This window comes from Pollachius pollachius (assembly GCF_949987615.1).
Source record: "Pollachius pollachius genome assembly, chromosome: 5".
NCBI classification, from domain to species: Eukaryota; Metazoa; Chordata; class Actinopteri; order Gadiformes; family Gadidae; genus Pollachius; species Pollachius pollachius.
In genome coordinates this window covers 19234676-19251521 of record NC_136938.1, presented here as the reverse complement: position 1 = coordinate 19251521, position 16846 = coordinate 19234676, and positions in this window count along the sequence as shown.

The window sequence follows — 16846 nt, the reverse complement described above, 5'->3', positions numbered from 1 at the left end:
TTTTGGATCTCTGCTAAGATATGTATGTGTCTAATCCCTAGGCACGTTTTCACAAGGGTCAAGGGGTCTTTAAATATTTTATTAGATGCAACAAAATCAGTCCTTTCATTTTTGTTGTTCGTTCACACAGATGACTGTCAAGCAAGAAGAGAATCTGAGCAATATTTCAAAATTGTTCGGCAGTTTGAATCACTGAATGTGTCACTCGAGAGTGTAACATCATATGACCCTGTAGCTATTGTAAAAATACTAATTTCATTCGTTATTTGAAGGCTTCGTTTGACATTGGCTGCTCTGTTTCAGTAATGTCAATAATTCTCAGTCTGCTAGTAGCTTGAATTTCTATTCTTGCCACCTGAGAATACAGCAGTCATCTAAATTTAATTATGACAAATTATCTGATCTGTGAATAATATTTCTTTCTATATCCAACTGCAATTATTTGTAGCTGTCAATGTCAAATTGTTTGGCATCATTCAGACTTGCATTTACTAGGATTAATGTAGTTAATACAGCTCAATGGAAAATTCTATGGTCTGGTGTTTTGGCCTCATTTGTGAGCTTCTGTCTCCACCAAACTGCAGTCACATGTGTCCGGTTCGGATCAGTGTTATCCTCATATAAAATAAGCCATTCGTGTTCTATTCCCCGATAGCAGATGCTGTTGTAGTAAACCTGCCTGCCAGCCTGTATCCTCAAAGAGGTGACCCAAGTAGCAGCTCATAGCATAGCTCATCTTCCCCAACAGCACCTCTATTACGTCTCCCCCTCCCTTAGTGTCCAATGTAACCTTCCTGAACTTACTCCGTAATGCTGCCTCAAGTACCACCAACGTCTTGAGGGGGGGTATATCTAGTGCCCGAGCAGCCTGTCCTCTGTACCTCAGCTGACCTGCCTCCACTGCCCATTTTTCACGTTCGGGGGATTTCCTCTTTCGTAGGTAACCCACGTGTGCCACCCAGATGCCTTTTGTCGTTTGCCATTTGCTTGTACCCCGTCCCACCCTACCATCGGTGAAGTAGTACCCTCCCTTTTACCATTACCCTCATTGTACCCCCCCCTCCCTATACCCTACATTTCCCTTCCTGTACTCTCATTAAATGGCATTAAATATAACTATTAAGCTGAAGCTTTTATTCAAACCGTCTTCGAATAAGTGCTTTGAACCATGAAGTTACAACCCACAAATTGAAAGAATTGTGCGATTACGGAAAATTCCTAAAATAAGTGAACTTCTTCAAAGTGCTACATTTTCTGTACTTTAGTTGTACCCGGCTCATACTCTACCTGTACCCTACAAACCCTACCAGTACCTCCCACTGACCCCTAACCGTCCCTGCACTCTCATGTACCCCTCACTTACCCTGTGTCAACCTCCACTGTGCCCTGTCCAGGATGGCTAAAGACCGGACGAATGGGTTACTGTGTCTCAAGAACGGACCATTGATATGTTTATAGGGTTAGGTCTGTATATGGGCTGTCTGTTATTATGGTTATTCATATATATATATATGGATGATTAATGACCCCAGTGGGACATATACATAATGCCTCATTGTTAAATGGAAATGCACACAGTGGATGTAGAGCATTTTTACATTATTGCCCGGTACACTCCATATACTTAGCAGCCATTACATTTGTCTGTATTGGTGAAAATAAAACAGGGAGTGTTATGAGGCTTTTATTCAACAAGACCACTCAAATGAATGGATGTATTGAAATTGCATTGAGGTAATGAGATCAAGAAATGGAGTGGTTTACGACGAAGCAGTGTCAAACATGGTGGTTTCTCCTAGCTATAGGGCCGCATTGACAGGCAGTGAGCATCAATTAAATCTCCTGATCTTTACATCCTGCGAGCCTGGCCTTTGTTTTCTTCCAATGAAAGCGGTCTGTTGCAGCAGAATGTTTCATTTCCTCTTGAGCTTGCCCTGAGTAATGCAGAGTGCTTATCATACTTCTGGAGAAGCACCGCAAAAACACAAAATTCTGCAGCTTGATACCCAGATCATCTTCAGGGCAATGCTCACAGCAACTCCAAGCATCCGTTAGTCCAGATTTCCAAGGCAGTGAAACCCTATTCCCCAGGTCTAAAGCGTGGCCATTTAAATTCTAAAGCCTTCTGCTTTAGATCAAGGCTGTTCCAGGCTTATGCTTGGATGCTATGCTGTAATGGTGTTGCGAGACCTGTTCTATAAAGACATAACAATGACAGTATGTTTCTTTGTGTGATTTGGTGTTGGGTTTAGAATACTGCAGCGGTATTATTTAGTGTTTATGACTTTATATCTTTTTCAGGGGATGAAAAATGAGGTCTGGGAGGGACAAGGTTGTGAAGGGGCCAATCTGTCCCTGGCCATTCACTACCCTCCCCTCATCTAATTACTGTGAGCTGCATTCATAGACGCTATTGCACCAGTGGGTCTGTCATTCATTAATCATGTGACCTTCTGTGGTACAGTTAATGACCTTGGAGGAGCAGATCAGCTGGGGAGGGCTAAAGCTGTGGAATTAAATTGTTTCTGGTAGTGGTCATGGTCACACCAGACAATTTTAATAGCCACCTGGCCTGGGTCCCCTTCTGCAGCACCTCTTGTCTTTGGAGCAGCCGTCAGCAGCCTTCAGTCCCAGCTCTTGTGGGAAATGGGCCTTGCAAATTTGTCTCAGAACACAGTAACTCAGAACATATGAAAGGAACAACTCAGAAAGGATGAAAAGCGGATAAGCCATATGTTATGGTTGCTAACTTAAGAACTATCTTCTTCTTCTTAATTACACAAGCAAATATAGCTTGACAAGATAACACAAATCATGTAGGGACATAGGCTAGTCTCTAGGAGAATTGTTAGGGTTGGCCTTTGTAATGTTTTTTTAATGGAAATATTATGATACAGCAACATGTTAGAAAGTGATCTTGTTTCAATTTCAGATATCATAAATATATCCAAAAACGATCTCCTATTCCTTCTGTTTGAAGTTGGTTCATTTAAGTTTCCCATCCTATCGATAATGCTTGTTTGCTTGATGTCATTTCAACCATTTGAAAGTGGTCATGTAGAATATAGCATATTTAACGGCTGCTCTTTGCCCATAAATACTATTGTATACTTATGCCTCTTGTCCGCTAACAGGCTTTTCAACAGGGTATCCACACGAGTGTCAGAAAATATTGACAGTACGAGTCAGCAGAGAATAAGACCAATGTTCAAGTCAATTTACTTTGACTTTATTGATTCATGCCCTGCATACTTCTGCCTTTTATTGCTGCAGATTCTAGCAACCGTTTACCCCATAAATAAATAGATAGATAACTGCACTTTATTTTATCTAATTAATCTGTTGAGACATTAAGGTAGGGTAAACCCAAAAAAGCTGTCAAATGAAATCAATACACACAACAATATATATATATATGTTTTTTTTTTAAATTATGTACAATGTATCATATGCAGTAGTAGCTATAGTCTTTATAGTGATCTAACATGTGACTCAAAATGAGAGGTTTAACCCAATAATTATTAAAACAGCAATTACAAGACTGCTTTCATTTTAAGCCTAATGAAACGCATGTATATATAATATTTGTCCAAATTATTATTATGTAATCATCCATCAAATTAAAAAAACAATTATGATCCACTTAATCAATATCTTGGATGAATTTGCGTTTAAATAGGCTGTATTTTTTCCTCTTGCAGTCCCTGTATTTGAATTGTTAGCTTTCTTCTCAGTGACATTAAAATGGAGGGATTTTGTTTATCCTCGTCTTTGTTTATTTAACATTTCGCTCAGCGGGGGAGTTTCACAGAGCTTGTCTTCAACACAGTCCCTGCAGACAGCAAGCAAACACTCCACAGTTTCAAACAGAACCATCCTAAACTTTTCCTCTTCTGCTATGTGGAGGGAAAATTTGGCAGAGAGGAACATGATAATGGATTATGATCGAATTTGATTGTTATAATTCAAAATTCAAACCATATCTAACTGTCTATTCTCACTGATGCAGGCACACTTTGTTTTGTTTTTGACTCCGGTGGTTGCCCGTGGATGCAATCCCCTCACAAAAACATACAGCAGAATTATTATGGGGTATTATGTAATGAATTAGAAATGCAAACGGGTAACACACTTCCTTTTTGTATTGACTCATGTGTATACTGTCAACAGTTTGGCATAAGAAGACCACAGGAAAAACAATCAAACACGGCATGCAAACGTGTTTTCAGTTCGTCCTGTGTTCAACTGATGTCATCTCTGCTGAAATCATTGTTTGTTTTCCCACTGTGTCCGAAATACACGCATTAGTGTCATTATTGGGAGCTCTATCGGCGTCGGGAAAAAGTGTTCAAACATCATTTTTGGGTTGATGTCATTATCATTTATCATTATTTTTTTATTTCCATTCATCATCATTAATAGAAGGATCAATTCCTCACTGAGGTCTAGGTTGATGTCAGGTTCAGGGTGGAGGGGCCAGTCTGGCTGCACAATCTTTCTTTTCATTAAAACACCCACCCACACATGCCCCCCCCCGCCCACACACACACACACACACACCACACACAAAGCCACAATCATACACAAACACACACAAACACACAACCCAAACATACAAAAACATATGCATACAAAAACACACACACACACACCCTCGCACACGCCATCCGTCTCTGCTCAAATTCCCTCAAACAAGCAGACACAGACCCATACAAACACACAAACACAAACACAAACAAACACACACATACACACAAACGTAAAGAGCCACACATTATAAATACCTCTTCATTTTCCCTCTGCTCTGCTTTTATCTGTATGTCTATTTCTCTCGCTGTCGCTCTCTCATGCACACACACACACACGCACACAAACGCACACACCCACACAGACTATACCATTACCTTTTCTCCTTATTATCCCCTCTCACTCTCTTGTGGGTCCCTGCCTCTGTATCCTTCCACCATCTTCTTCCCTGTTGCAAGTGCAGGCTTGATTAATATTTTCCACTACACCGTAACCATGGCAATAAGGTCACTGCATATGATACTTAATTGAATTTTCACAGTGCTTTATTCTGTATTGCCTGTGTCCGAACCATAAAAACCCTCGGCTGATGACTCCAGCCCCTTCACTCCCAACCATCCCTCTCTTCTGTTCTTACTATGCCCTATGAATTCATTCATTGGTCCCATCCTCCCTCTCCCTCAGCGTGGCTGGTGTAGCGCTGTGACCCCATTCGTTTTTAGTTCAATTTGTGCTATGGCTCTATTTCTCACTAATGCCCTTTCATGACATGTTCTACATGTGCCTAGTTGTATCACATCGTCAAATCGGTCTGGCTTTTTTCGTTTTCACCTGGTCCTAGATGCCTGCTGGGATACGGATGAAAAGACTTGCATGCAGTTTAATGTAGAAAGAATGCAAAGTACGCCGCCAAATCTGCTTCTCTTCCATTGCTTCCCTCTTCCTTCCTTCCTTCCTCATCTCTCTCTTCCCCCCCCTCTCTCTCTCTCTCTCTCCCCCCCCCCCCTCTCTCTCTCTCTCTCTCTCTCTCTCTCTATCTCCCCCTCTTCTGTGAATGAACTCTCATTCTCCCCAATATGCTCCATCACATCTCCAACCCCACTCCCCTCGACGCCAACCCACCCTCCTCCCCCTCCTGCAGTATTTGCATACTCAAATCAGTCTCCGGCGCCTTCGCTCGCTGGATTTCAAATGACACTGATGACTCAAGTGGTGAAACAAAACAGGGGCCCCGCCAGCCGGAGCCCATTGACACACACAGAGTGAGCCGCTGACATGGGGGCCACTCTCTCTGGGAGCAGGTGTTCTGATTAATGCTTAACAAATCCGGGGGGGTCCTCTACTCTTGAGGTCCAGGGTCCGTGAGTGGGAGACAGGTTCCCCCTCCCCTGTCTCTCCACAACGCAACATGCCACACGCAAGGCCAACATACAAACACACGCTGGTGCCTCTTTGTTCAGGGTGGGCATTGGGGGGATAATCCGTGGCGAGAGGTGGGGACAGGTCCATGGGGGGGGCACGTGGGGCACATTAGAGGATCAAAAGTATAGGGGGCATAGGGAGGTGTACACACTATACAAATGTACACTCACATATATGTATGTTTATATATATATGGGTTCAGTGTGTATTGTCATGTTTTGTTTATATGTATTTATATATTATAGATACACAAATGCATTGCTTTGTAGTCTTATGCATGTGGAAAAGCGTACGACAGTCAAGTAAAAGCTACATAAAGTAAATAATACATCTTACAAAGAAAGGTATTGCTGTGTCTCTGAAGTTCGCGGATTATTCGTATGAATAGCCATTTTTTGAAAATCTTAAATCTGCTTTGATGATGTGCCAAATTTTTTAGATAATCAGTTGAAACCAGGCAAAAAGGCGAGAGACAGAGTGATAGCTTGAGAAAGCGATAGAGCGAGCGAGGGAGGCAAAGAGAGAGGAGAAGGGAGGAGAGAGAGAGAGTGGCATACAGCCTTGCACCTCAGAGTTGACATATGCACCATAAAATAACCATTAGCAGTTACCTACAATCTGAAGTGACAGTCTATCAATAATGTCACTCTGAAAATGGGACAGGTTTGTTGCCGTCTCTAAATCACTGGAGACTCCATACAGGGGGGAAACGCGGGCAGGTATAGGAAATGCATTAAGATTAGACGTTGATGGCATGGTTGAAACCACTCAGAGGCTCAGGGCGACATTTCCCTCCAGCGTCCATGTTGGCCGAGAGGCAACGCACTCCACCCAGACGCACTGCTCTATTGATTAAGTCACTCGCTATTTGTGTGCAAAAATGCATCCTTAATTTCTGGAATAATTTATCTAAGCATTTATTATTGTGGATATGCGGATATATAAGTAAAGTGGAACGTACGTCTATGTAATGAGTTTCCTTCAAAACAAGCAAGCACACACACACACACACACACACACACACACACACACACACACACACACACACACACACACACACACACACACACACACACACACACACACACACAACACACACACACACACACACACAGGCATACACAGCCACACATGCACACGCTTCTCATTGTATTCAGAAAGCCGTTCTACTGCCTCCAATGGGGTGTTTGTATGAAATCTAAATCAGTACTAAATACGTATGAATGGCCCTTGCTAATGAATGGCGCACAAAGGCTATCAGCTTTCTCGAAAGACGCGATCCACCAACATACTTCTTCCCCTTCTGCCCCAGTGTATAATGTGGTAGCACGTGGGGGCTGCGCGATGCCCATCTGCTCCTCACAGGCCAACCCTCCCCTGCCATGTGCCAGGCGTAACAGGCAGCCATTGTAGCAACAAGTGTGTGCGCATTACCACACTTGCCAGTTCCCCAGACTTGGCAGAGAGCCTGCCCCCTCTGCCCGCCCCTCCATATACAAAGAGAGTCAATTGTGCCAAAGGAGAGAGCTTAAGGGGGGAGGAAGGAAGGAGGCAGGGGCGACGGGGATGGGGGTGTGGGGGGATAGTGATTTACATACTGCAGCTTAGCGACACCCATCTGATTTTAAACAGCTCCAAACCAATTAAGGGTCATTAGTGCTTTTTGTTTTCCATTGTGGTGCGTTGGGAGCAAGGGACATCTGTCCCTGTTGGTGTGTGTGTGTGTGTGTGTGGGGAGTTTCTTCTTGCCCACGTGTGTGTTTGTGTTTGTGCTTGTGCGTGCATGCATGTGTGTGTGTTCATGTGTGCGCATGCATGTGTGTGCGTGCATGTGCTCCCGCTCGCTCGCGCGTGTCTATGTGCGCACGGGCGTGCTTGTCTATGTGTGTGCATTCATATGCGCGCGTGTGTGTGTGTGCATGTGTTTAGGGGTTCCTATAGGAATGCCAGCCCTTTACATATGTTTCTGTCTTGGATCCCCCCCCCCCCGTCCTCCCTCCCTCGTGTCCTTGTCTGCTGCTGATAAAGCTTCCTCCTCTGTGTGTAAACAAACGCTCAGCAACCAGCCTGGCACTCCCAGGGAGAGCTTTGGCAAACGCCCAGCTCCTACATAATCTGTGTCAGACGGTGACAATTCAGGCCTCTGAGGCTCCCACCCCTGATCCTAATTATCTTGGATCATTATGACAATGTATTTCCTAATATTATGGCGAAGGGGGGAGGGGTGAGGGGGGCAGAGGGGGTTCCCCTTAAAGTGACAATATTTAAATTCCAATGAATTTCAAAGGGGAAGTACTCACAGTGAGTGTGACAGCAGTGTTAAGGGGCGACATCTCTGTCACAGGTTCAACAGTTCATTACAGGAATGCTTGCATACCTCCCAGGTTACATCTACCTTTGACGAGTTCAGGAAAAAAAAAATACAAACACTCTGCTACTTTCTACATTCAACGTCCAAAAATGTATTTACACACATTTTAAAATATTCTATATATCGCAGCACACTGTTACAAGGATGAATACTACAAGCAGGGTCAATCTGTGTATTTCTAGATCGTTCTACGTTATTATCAATATGTTGCCGTAAAACAAGGTTCTGCTATGATTTTTTTTCAAACAGCATAGACATTGGCATGTTTACACGTCTACTTGGTTCATGGTGAACCCCACACCTTGGTTTGGTGGATAGAAATAAAATAACTAGAAAAACATTTAAGGCTGATGCAAATAGCGAGATGGCTTAAATCAAAGGGCACGTGCGGGGGAATATTGTGTAATAGTTATTGCGAAATGAAGTGCCATTGGGATCAATACCTCCCTATATCTCACTCTGGCGTAATGACGCAGGAGGCTGGAGGCCACTGGAGTCCGGTCCCTTCACCAGAAGGCCTATAAATCTGTCTGGCCCGCAGCTATAGCCGCAACATTATTGAAGTGCATATCCAATTGGCACCCACCATGCAAAAAAAAGTACAAGCTCCCGCACTGACCTGGAGTCTGGGGAATAGGTGCTGTTACCTTTCGGTTTGATGCCAGGGGTGAAAGGCGAGGCAGGTTAGGTTGCTACGCGGTGCTGCATGGAGAACGTACTAGGCTAGACTGTTTTCAATGTAGGAGTTGGTACATGTCTTGTTGTAGGAAATAGGAAACAACACATATTAATTGTATTAATAATATTGGGATAAATGTTATACATTGAGGAATTAACGAGAACAATAAATAAGTGTTTATTATGAATTCCCATATTGTGTTGCAAAGTTATTGCAACGTTATTTTTCATGTGATACGAAATAATGCAAGCGTATCTAGTACGCTGTATTTGTCCTTATTGGGTTTAAGTTATGTTTATGCATATTATACCTATTGGAGTCTTCCGTAGCTCTCAGAATGGAATGTAACTCCTAACAAACAGCAGCTCAAGAGCCCTAAAGAACAATATGCTGATAATATCTTACCTTACATTTGTCCAATTATGCCTCCTTTTTCTGCTTATATGTAAGGCCTTGTTACAAGTTAATTGTAGCTTCGGGCTACTTTTGGTCAGTAAGAAGGACGTTGACCAAAGACACAAATGAGAATACTGATAGCAGGAACACCATTGTTCCTCTTGTGTGCTTTATACTTTTCTTTAAATCAAGCTTGTAAGACTGAAGCCTGTATTGACACTTTGCTGTTATGTTTTCTTACAGGACCTGGAAGAAGGCTTCCACTGGACTTGAAAAACAATCAGTAAGTGGAATAAATAAGTGGATGGACAATTCATTTAGGTCAGGAAAACAACTGATCGAAATGGGCAAGGTCGAATGGAAACACTTTGTTTTCTTGACAATTCTTTAATGTGGTGTTTGTTGTTTTAAAAAAATGTGGGGATAATCGCTCTTTCTATTATATTTTCTTTGATTTACATAGATCCTATTGTGGTCTGAGTCTGAGATCAGACAATGCAATCTAGAAAATGTCATTAGTACTGTTCTTTTGTCATCAGCAAACAGCATTAGGGTTTGTTGCTATTTAACTTGCCATTGCTAAAAAGCAGTGAGCCATCTAACGGCTGTGCTTGATTGTAGAGCAGATCCCCAATGTTGCTAAGCATGACATCAATCCACAGATTTCAAGGGGTTTTGTAAAAATGAATGCTTTCTCAGATCATAAATGTAACACAGCATTCTTTATTCTTCTATTTAAAGATCTAGGTAGACATGTTTCCTGAGGCCAGCCTTAAGCATGACCTGGAACATTTATAGCGTTCATATATAGCTCACTATGCAAAAAATATATTGATTTTTTAAAAATAGTACAGAATAATATAAATCTATTAAATTAATAATTGTATCTATGATGGAAATATCATATATAAAATGTTTTAACATGCTATAATCATTTATGATTATTTTACAAGTTTGAGTTATAATTGTAAAATAAAAGATGTTAAATGCCAGCTAGTCAGCTGTAATGATAATTGTTGCTGATTTAATAGTCTAATATCATACTTTTATATTAGTGACTTGGTTTATTGCCCTTTGAGTATTTGTTCATTAAATCAACTATTTAAATAGTTAATGATAGTGCCCCAGAGCTCAAAAGCAATGTGGTAATTACACAAAACATCCTTTCCATTAGTTGAGATGCTTAACATAGCAAACAGATAATTCAGGCACATTCCACTAATTAGCTATCTGTTTTGAACAGTGGTTCTAATCACCAACAATGAATGTGTACTTCTGTTAAATTCGTTAATCTACTCAAGTGTAGCTACACGTCTTTGTAAACCACAAACTTGTAAACCAATGGGCTTTCATAGCGATGGGAAGCCAAGTGTGCATTGACTTGACTTGCAGAATAATTGCGTTGCCAATGAAAGTCTATGCCTTTTGTTTGTGTTACTTTGGCCAACATATTTCTACCTGGCCTTGAACTTGTAGGGGTTAGTTAAGTCGGGGGTCAGACTTGTAGATTAGGCTCATTTGGCTGTGTAGATTAGGGCTAGGGTTGATATTAGATTGGTTGGAGGTTGCTCGGGGTGGGACTGTGTCTAGTCACCACCGGTCGACACGAGTTTTAAATACGCACGGCAGACAGACCTTTGGCCTTCATACGTGCAGACCTGTGACCATCTGATGACCCGTAATCTTCTCTTCAGTCAGTCGACTATAAAGTATTGATTTGGTCAGTCTACTGGCCCAGGGGTCAAGGGCCGGACACTCTCTGTACTCTCTGTCTCTCTGTACCTCTTCTCCCTCACGGTGGTTTGCCCTGCAGCCACTCAAAACACCATTTGGAGGAGGGTTATGTTTATACGCTCAGATTGACGGACCTCATGCGTCTTTTCCAACGTCAAGCACCTCGCTGTTTTAATTCGAATTACAATAAGTCTATGTGTAAAACACGCGCAAAAATAACACATTAGAGCTTTTAAACGGTGACTCAGGAAATAGCTCAGTTTTCCCCTTAAGGCAGCACAAATTGCTGAAAGGACAGCATATGGCTGAGAGCTGTGGTAACATACACCTTCAAGCATCCAGAAGAACACATGCTTTCTGGCTCCTCTCAGGGACCTCTCAGGGCCCCTCGAGTTCCCCACATCAGGCTTCGAGAGGACCGCCAGCTCCCACATCTGGATAGACAGACGAACAGCCCAAACACAAGTCTGATCTTTAATGCTGCTGCTTCCAAATATCTATCTCTCTCTCTCTCTGTATCTCTCTGTCTCTCTCTCTCTCTCTCTCTCTCTCTCTCTCTCTCTCTCGCTCTCTCTCTCTCTCTCTCCCTCTCTCTCTCTCTGTATCTCTCTCTATCTGTCTGTCTCTCTCTCTCTCTCTCTCTCTCTCTCTCTCTCTCTCTCTGTATCTCTCTGATTCTCTCTCTCACCGTCTCCCTACCTATATTTCTTTCTCTCTCTTTCTCTCTCTCTCTTGTGTATTTCTATCTATATCTCTCTCGCTGTCTCTCCGATATTTCTCTATCTCTCTTCCTTCCATTATTTTGTTCATAATTTTTTGGACGGCCTTTCATTCTTTCTTTCTTTCTTTCTTTCTTTCTTTCTTTCTTTCTTTCTTTCTTTCTTTCTTTCTTTCTTTCTTTTCTATCGGCGTGCCCAGGCACAGAACATCTGGTGGGCGAAACGCGGTTTCTGTCCTCGTGTTTCTTTGGGGGAGATGGAGGCCCCCGATAATCCCTCTCCCTTCTCATTAAAAGGAGCTGAATAAACACGGGCCTCTTCCAGTTGTTCCTACGAATTTCCTCCCTTGGTGTCAGGAGACCCAAGTAGGGGCTACCGGATCAAAGCGGCACCCGGCAGCCCCGGGAACGCTGAGTGTGCCCTGCGTTGCTGGGCTCGGGCCCATTACCTCCCTCTCTCCCAGCGAGGCGCGGAGGTCACAGGCTGTCAGTCTTACGGGCCTGACGTCTCAGGTGTGGAGGGAAGAGGGGTGGGGAAGGGAGAGGGGAGGGGAGGGGAGAGGGGAGAGGCGAGAGGGGAGGGGAGAGGCGAGAGGGGAGGGGAGGAGAGGGAAGGGGAGAGGAGAAAAGATTGAAGAACAGAATAGAGGGGAAGAGAGAATAGATGAGAGAATAGGAGAGGAGAGGAGCTCAGAGAAGGGGAGAGGAGAGGAGAGGGGAGAGAAGAACAGAGAAGAGGGTAGAAGAGAAGAGAGGGGAGTATATGAGGGGAAAGAAGAGGATAGGAAAGGAGGGGAGAGGGGAGGAAAGAAGAGAGGAGAGAAATAGGAGGTGAGAGGAGAGGAAAGTAGAGTTGAAAGGAGGGGATAGGAGAGCAGAGGCGAGGAATGGCAAGGAAAAGAGATGATGGGAAAAGACAGTGGCGAAGAGAGGGAAGTGAGGTGAAGAGAGGACAGGGGAGTAAAGAACCGAAGATAGGAGAGGAGAGGAGAGGAGAGGAGATTAGGGGAGGGGGTAGGAGAGGAGAGAATAGGAGGGGAGAGGAGGAGAGAGGAGGAGAGAGAAGGGGAGTCAATTAGGGGGGAAAGGAGGACCAAAACAAGGGAAAGAGATTCACCATTATAGGAAAGTGTGGGCCGCTCTGTGATAGTATGCAATGAACAAGCCCAGTGTGTTTTATTTGTGTCGCACTAATGAATTGACCCTAGTGTGACATTAATTTTCTAATTCCCTGCACTTCCCGACAATCAACTTAGAGGGGCAGTGGTTCGCTGGAAAAGTTTGTAGTGAAGGCACTTAAAGGAAAGGAAAGTAAGGGAGTGCTGGTTACAACAGGGCCAACGGGATCAACAGCAACAATAGAGAATGATGCTTTGCACTGTAATTGCTTACTCTAACTCAGAGAGATGACAAAATTGATCAAATTGCTTCCCTTGCGCACAGAAGAAAAGGATAAAAAAGAAAACAACCTACCAATATTAAATGGCCAATGTAATCTATTTACCTGGCTACCATGCAAGATGGTGCGTCTGGTGCTTTGAATTGGCCATGTTTTGGTTTTGTATGTTTACATTATATGTACGTTGGTTTTTGTGTGTGTGTGTGTGTGTCTCTTTGTATATGCTTGTGAATGCATTCTTGCATGTGGGTCTGTTGGTTTCTGTGTGTGTGTGTGTGTGTGTGTGTGTGTGTGTGTGTGTGTGCGTGTGTGTGTGTGTGTGTGTGTGTGTGTGTGTGTGTGTGTGTATGTGTGTGTGTGTGTGTGCGTGTGTGTGTGTGTGTGCCACATGTTCTAACATCCCATGGTCGTCATCAGGCTTCCATCAGCCCCTCCATTAGTTACTGAGCTGGAGCTCTGTGCTGGGGCCCACCTGCCCTGCATACTGATGAGACGAGGAGAGAGCACAATGAAGACACAAACACAGGCACACGTAGAGTGCACACAGACACACATAGAGGAACACACAGGAAATCACAGGAACATGGGAGCACAATCAGACACACCCCAACCACACGGGTGCATGCTCACACACACACACACACACACACACACACACACACACGCACAGACACACACCGCACACACACACACACACACACGCACACACGCACACACGCAGACACACACACACACACACGCACACGCACACGCACACACGCACACGCACACACGCAGACACACACACATACACACTCACACATACATATATGCATTACCATTCGCTCTGCATTCAAATATAAGGGCACACACTAATTATCAAGTAATTGGATTTTGCACACCTAGGTGGCTGATATGCTACCTGATAAGCCTAGAATAGTACCGATATGATGAACACCTATGACTTTAACACCTTTCATGTCTGTATGTCCTCTGGTTGGACATTTGAAGAATGCATACATGTTTTATCATGCCTTTTCCTTGGACACTAAAACACCCCCAACCCCTGTCACACAAAGAAGGGGGAAAAAAAAGAGAGAAAACTAATTTGGTGCAGGCAGATCATAGCTTTCCCATTCTGAACTCACGTCACACACTGCAGAGTACACATACTTGGCAGCAGAGCACAAAGGCAAATATCGTCCCCTACTTCTCTCTCTCCTCCCGGGGCAGCAGACGCACGTGCTCATGACAGGAAATATGCAGGCAGTCATTGCACAGAGCCAGGCAAACACACAGCCGCCACGCTCACAAAAATGTTTTCACATGTGCCTGTGCTGTGTTGTAGACATAAGCACCCCTACTCACACACTCACACACTCACACACTCATAGACACACAGACGCAAACACACACACATACACACACACATACATGCACACACACATGCAGACACAGGCACACACACACACACACACACACACACACACACACACACACACACAGGCAGACACAGGCAGACACACACACACACACACAGACACACACACACACACACATACATACACACACACACACACACACACACACACACACACACACACACACACACACACACACACAGACAGATCACCAAAGCTTGCAATGAAATTGGTAACCCTTATGAGGCTGGATCTCTATGTCAGCGTGCAGTTGAAATGAGCTCTGTTTTCAGTTCAAACCAGTTTGAATACATACTTTTACATAATTTAAAAAATGTATGAATACATCATTTTGTTACGCTTTTTATTGTTGGAAAACTAAACAAAATGATATCCCTGGAATTATAACTTAAATAGAATTATAGTTGTGGTGGTTCCTTTTCAAGCTCAACACATATTAACATGTATTTATACATGTGTACATATTTATTTTAAAGACCAAATATGGTATTGATATTTATGCATAAATATATTCGTATAAATTGGTTATTTATAAAAATATGATGAAGAAATTAAGAGATGTATCTGAGCTGCTACATCTCATAGCTCAGAGCTCACGTGTTGTGATGGGAGACAGACAGTGGGACAGGGGGAAGGAGAGAAAGAAGAAAGGTAGGGTGAGATCAAGGCCTCAGACAGGTGTGATGACTCGGGTCTTTCACAAGAGCTCCAGCAGACGAAGGGTTAGGAGAAGAGACCCGGGGGGTGGAGGGCTGGAGAAGGTGTGATGGCTCCTGTGTGTCCCCCAGGCAGAGCAATGGGACCCTTGGGAGAGCAAGGTTCAGCAGGCCTTCCTGCAGCCTGGCCACATTACTGTGCCATTTAAAGCCACCCAGCATCTATTTCCTCCAATAAAAACTAATAACCTTTTCTGTCGAAAATCACAGCCGCTCTTGAGTGCTGGAGCAGAGGCCATGCTGGATGGCCTGTAATTGCGGTCTAGGAGTCCCCCCTTAGTTTATTTTCTGCAGCGATTTGTATTTGTGTGTGTGTGTGTGTGTGTGTGTGTGTGTGTGTGTGTGCGTATTTTCAATTTTGTATTTTTTCCGCAGTCCTCTTAGTCCTTTTGCGCTGTGCAGCTGATTGCCTGTGATGCTTGCCCTACACTCAGTAATCAGACAGGGGCTGGAGAGGGGGCCAAAACGGCAACTCAAGGACCTTTTATAATTGGGTGGGATTTGGAGCGCAGTTGGACTTTACATTTTGTGTCAGAAAGGGGGTTGTGCCAGTGGTAGTGCTGGTGGAGGAGTGGGGTCAGCAGTACCCTGGACCCCACCCCCCATGGTACAGTCAAGTACAGCAGCTGGGAATGGAGGCTGCTATGTTTGCAGCCACATGCACGTGCACGTGTTGACTGGTGGGATGTGGAGTATTGTGTTGAACAATAACTAGAGTAGGTGGGTTAGGACACCGCCATAGTGGTGTGTGGAGTGTGGTGGAGATCCAACGGCGTTCTCGTCTTCGGCCTCCACGTTGTATGGTCTCAGCTGCAATGCCGTCACAACATATTATTTTGGTCAGCCCCTCCCTTCGCTGATTCATCCTGAGTGGCTTTTCTTGGACGTGAAATAGAAGGACAGCTTGTTTTCATAGATCTCTTCATTAGTTGCAGCACAGTTATGAAAAGGTTGAATTCATGGATGTTGAAAGTTGTTGTCTACAGAGCAAATTGTTGATACACTGTGCTTTTGATCGTTTGTAGCAGATCGTTCCTAACAGTGTCTGGCGCATGTATTACAACTACATTACAAGTGTAGCCCGTGCCATTGATACTTGTTATGTGTTATTTAACAATGTGTCCTTTACAATTGGTTTAGGGAATGATTTGGTGCTACTTTGCAACCAAATATGGGTTCTGCAATCATATAATCTACCCAGACAAGGAAAGTGTTGCCCATGTTTTAATTTGCAAAACATTCAAACCCGAACACTGCAGTTTGTAAAGTTGTCTTTCCAGAACACTTTTTGCTATATTTTAACCAAGTTTCGACCACATCATTATTACTACTTGCCTATTTAGCCATCGTACTGTTTAGACTGTGAATATCTTCTGGAATACCTTAGCTAATCGTTTGGTATTGTTATATTCAGGGGATAGGAACCGGAAAATATATTATGTGGATAGAATCCAATGCAGCCC